This window comes from Malus sylvestris, chromosome 15 (assembly GCF_916048215.2).
Source record: "Malus sylvestris chromosome 15, drMalSylv7.2, whole genome shotgun sequence".
Lineage (NCBI taxonomy): Eukaryota > Viridiplantae > Streptophyta > Magnoliopsida > Rosales > Rosaceae > Malus > Malus sylvestris.
The window spans coordinates 37,844,710-37,849,873 of record NC_062274.1 but is presented as its reverse complement, the minus strand read 5'-3'; the positions used below and the strand labels follow the sequence as shown (position 1 = coordinate 37,849,873).

Sequence of the window (5,164 nt, the reverse complement as noted above, 5' to 3'; positions counted from 1 at the left end):
GTCGTTTGTAGAGCTTTTCTATGAGGTTGTCAACCATTACACTGCTTTCCGACTCACTCAGGACTAGTTTTTGTGGTTTAGGGTACAAAACGGGATTGAAACAACGTATTGAACATGAAATCGCCTTCCTACTCGAGCGTTATGGAATCAAAAGCCGATGTTCTATCGATCATCAATCCATCACAAATTATTCCACTTCTCTTGTGTGGGAGGGTGAAGAAAGCTTCTTAACTATTGTAATAGTCAACTACTGTCCTTGTGTTAAATATAGTACAAAAATTATGCTAACAACCAAACGCCGGGATTGAAAAAGGAACATACTACTCAATAGTGAAAACATTTCTATATGGATTTGGCTTTTACAAATATTGACATCCCAAAAAGGACCAAAAGGATCATCTTTCTAGCCTCAGTAACTACAACTTAATTTACTCCATAGCGAATCCTATGACTGAAAATCAGCTGAGATATCAGAACCCGGCAAGTGAAACATTACATTAACTACCAAGTGTTTATAGAGGTGAGAATGGCAGCTATCAGGGGTCAATTGCCATGCGTGTAATACGCCGCTTCGTAGGCTTATTTATAATTGGTAATTCATTTTTACCTTCATTCCTTTCTGCTTCTGATTTTCCGATTTTCCGATTTTCCGATTTTCTCTGCAACAATACCATCAAGTACCATGTCATCTGGCTTTCTCAACTGGGCTTTCATTCTCTTCACCCCCGACTTCTTTTCCTTTCGTTTCTGCTTCTGTGAGTTGATTCCATTCTGCTTTTGATTTTCCACTGTCTGTTGTAATAAGATTATTAGCTGCCATAGCTTCTGTCGGTACGTTTTCTGCCTTCTCAACAGGACTATCATTTTTCGCAGCTTCATTGACCATGTCCTCTGGCTTGTGAACTGGGCTTCTCTTCTTGTCACCCGCAACTTTCTTTTCTTCTATAGCAGAATGAAACAGGAGTTACGATGCAATGGAAGAAATGATGGATACAAAAATTAGTGATAAATAGATTTAGAAAATACAAGGACAAGAAACCTATTAAATAGATAGGCGACCCTAATTCATCATTTTCAAATTCAACTAGAGTGCAGTAACCATCTTGGGAAGACAATGCTAGACAATGAGCGTCGGGTGACCTTTTGAACAAAAAATATCTGAGTTCAACTTTATCATAATTAAAACATCAAATAAATAGTTTATTGCTGAAAACTGATACAAAGTTTACCATGCAATGTCTGTTATGGCTACATAGTGAAAACCAGCAAAGATAGCAATTGGCGGAACACCCTGTGTCATAAATGTACAACGAATTTAGAGTGGCCACAGCAAAAACAATACGGTGGGGAAGGTTAAAGAACCAAGTTGCAAATTCACCAAAGACTATTGCATATTACTATCATCAATCAACAATGTTTGAAAATTACAATGTAACCAGTGTGTGTACGTTGATTTGACCCCTGAAGGCTGAAAAGCAAAGGGTGGAAACGAACTGCTATAACAGGTTTGCAGGCACCAGGGAGCTGTACAGCAGGCATGTGTTAACTTGAAATGGGAGAATAATGCAAGAAGAAAGTTCCCTTCAAATTTAGTTCATTTACTAGACCATTGTGAACTGAAAAGCACAGGGTCAGGCTATGAAACCCAACACGAAACTTAGGTGGACCTTATTCCATAATATACAAGACGAATCATTTTAAGAAAAGCAATATTCAGAACCAAAATGTAAATGCTATGCCTTGCCTTGAAAGGTCCTTTCTAGAAAATACATAAGCAGTATTTCCTGTTTCTGTTGTGGGTGATACTTTGTAGGAACCTGAAATTGGAAGATTGTTGTGTCGAAAAAAAAGGAGCAAAGAACCCAAACCTTAGTGGTAAGTATAGATAGTAGGGAGTCAGGATTTAGAGGGATGTCTAAATCACCATCATCTTTCAGGAACATACAGTGGGCCATCTCAGATTATCCTTTCATTGTTTTAAAACATATATGCACCAAGAAAAATCCTAAACAAAATTATAAAAACCCATTAAAAGTTCAAACTAAGTACGATCCTTACGTACATGCATACATAGGTGCATACATACACTTATAGGCATACTCTTATTTGTGTACGTATAGGCATATATGTACATACCTACCATGATTCCAAAGCAAGTCTAGGATACTTATATTAAAGACAGAAAAGCACAAAATCAACCTGAGTAAGAGCCTTAAAAAAGGTGCTTAACCTATCAAACAAAATGGCCCTAAACCAAGATAGCAATATCTACCAGACTGAATTCCAGCAGCACCTATGCTAACTTAAAAATCCAGCAGAAGTAGTCACAAGTCAGAAAGGTCTAAAACTGAAGTATGTTATTCTATAGACGCTTTAGTCCATAAAATTCCAGAGTTGCTGTACACTCATTTTATAGCCTAATACAATCATACATGTCTTGTGCGAATCTACCAACAATGGAAATTAAAATGACGTTTACTTCAAATCATCATAAATTAAATTCACTTCAAAGAGTCATGAAAATTAACATGATTGCAAATAATGGGCTCTTTTGAGTTTGCGTAACTCAATTAAACAAAAAACAATAGCATGACATACTTAAGGTCCTACAACACATAATGCACAGAAACAAATAAAACTAAGCAACCACTATACAGCTAAAAGCTTATTCACAAAAGGCACAGATAATGGATATAAACATTATACGACTTACTTAAGCACTCTAAATCTACCCAGTCATAGCCTATGCGGGATTTAAGGGTATCAAAATTTCTTGTCCTTGAGGCCTTCGCATCTTCACCAACAAGAAAATCACACATATGACACATATACTCTTTGACGTGGCCCATTCCCTCAGTAGCCCCAAGATGTCATCGTAACAATGGCCCTTGAATCTCACAACTAGTTGATCTCATACCATTGGTAACCACCCAAGGGTGGCTCCATGTGTGCTAACTCAAGTTGGCATTTGGATTTATTACCTTACTTAAGTAACCTAGATCTTCCCAAATTGCAACTGATAGTGAGATTCATGAATATGACATTGTCCATCTAAAAGATAATGGAGCAAATTACATTTCTCCAAAGCAGACTTAACTCAATGGCCATGGTACTAAATCAGTTACAGTCCTCCCCTAGAGGTCTATACAACAATAATTGCCAACAAAAAGGTGGGAGGGGGGAAACAAACATACAATTCCCATTGGAACACAACCGACCATTGTGGACATAAAATTACACTACATAAGTTCACATTTCAGTGAGCATTGTATTGAGGCTAGTACCTGCTGGAACAAGCAGAAAAGATCCATGAGGTGACCATGCCAATCTTCGAAAGAAAGATGGCAATGTCTCATCAAGAAAGAGATGGTTTTTTGCAAACTGCAGTTTAAAACGTCAAGAAGCTTAGAACATGTCTATTCCATCTATTATTATGATAAACAAAATACATAGACAATTTACTATCTGCCAACCTTAGAATCATCCGAAAGTGGATGTTCGGCCTTCAAAATAACATGCTCAGAAACATAATTTACCTTCTCAGCACCTGTCCCTTTTGATTGAGGTTTCTTGACATAAATGTGACAAGTCCTATCAGAACTAAGGGAAGCAACGTAGTTGACCAATGGGTCCCATGCCATACCTTGAACATAATGGCAATGGGAATGCAGAATCTGATGGACAGAACCTGAGGAATAGAAATAGGTAAGGTCATTCTTGATCTTTCAATAAACAGATATTTGCTATAGTTATTTTGGTTGGGCATTCTCTCTCACCTTTGTTCACATCCCATATGATGCAAGAATTATCCACTGACCCAGAGATGAGATATGCACCATCAATGGACCACAGGAGATCGAGCACATCCTTGTGGTGAAATCTAACTCAAGAAAAGCCAGTCATGAACATAGGATTCATGCAACAAACATATGGCCTGAAAAGCTCTAAACAGAATCTGAAATTTTGATTGAAATACATCTGCAATTGAACTCCAACATGCAAGATTGCCAGGGCTAAATCAACTAGATAAACTGAATTCAAATTATTCACCTTAGTATCTAATATAACTATGGCGAATTTAGGATGATAAAATTTTGAAGAAATAGGATGTGTATAAGACTAAGAAGGTTAGGCTTGGCAGTAATTCTAGAGAAGACAGATGGGGTATAGGTAGGTAGAGCAGATAACAAAGCACCAAGCCTTCACCAATCACTAAGTTTCATTCATGCCAATCTGATTTGGTGTTTAACTAGCAAGTTTCATTCACCAATCAAAGAAACTTCAGCACTACTCTTATTGAAGAAATAAATTAATGAATTTTATGTTTCTTAGTAATCCAGTAGTGACAAACAAGATTGATGAATGAAATTATCCTAATTGATTCCCTCTCGGCCTTCTAAACCCTAATCTCTCTTCCATCCTCAATTCTTTCTTATCTCTCTCTTTCTCTTCTATTATCTCCTAATTCCCTTGGTGTTTCTTTTATTCTGTCTCATTCTTCTTCTCTAAACCCCTCTATACTTCTGAGTGGAACATACAACACTGAGACATAGGTATTCACTTGCCAGAATGCGAGACAAGTGAACAACATTCACGGCGGAACTATGGTAAGAAAGGCTGTTTTGATATGAAGCTACTGGGAGTTTCTTCTCCGTTTCGCTCCAACTTATTGACCAAAGCTGGTAAATATTAAACTTTTAGTCCAACAATTAACAACATGAAATCACTATAGCAAGAAAAAAACGTAACAAAATTAAATCAACATTTTGAGCGACTACCTTGATGTCTAAATCAGCGCCTCCAGTGGCGAGAGTGCCGGGAATCGGGTGGCAATCTAGGGTTAGGACCGGCTTGTTGTCGTGCCCGTTGATCTGAACATTCCGTCCTTTCATTTTCTTGGTTTTTGGGGGATTCTTCTTATTCGGAAGTAACAGAGGTAAGATTACCGAGGATATTAATCTTAAAATGGAGGAAATTGAAATGTGCACATTTTATTTTTTATAATTTGTGAATTTTTTTGTTTGGTTAATTTAAAAGAATAATAAAATACGAAATTTTTTATTTTTAAACTCTCATTTATAGAAATTGAGAATGACATCTATTTACATGAAATTTAAACTTGGGAATTGGAGGTCTAAAATTCCAAATTTTTTTATCACACGGA

At 36.9% G+C, this 5,164-nt stretch overlaps 1 pseudogene; it reads right to left on the bottom strand.

Moving 5' to 3' along the window:
* Window positions 1-304: 304 nt before the first annotated feature.
* Window positions 305-4,892, bottom strand: LOC126602954 (chromatin assembly factor 1 subunit FAS2-like; annotated as a pseudogene).
* Between the last annotated feature and the right edge of the window lie 272 nt (window positions 4,893-5,164).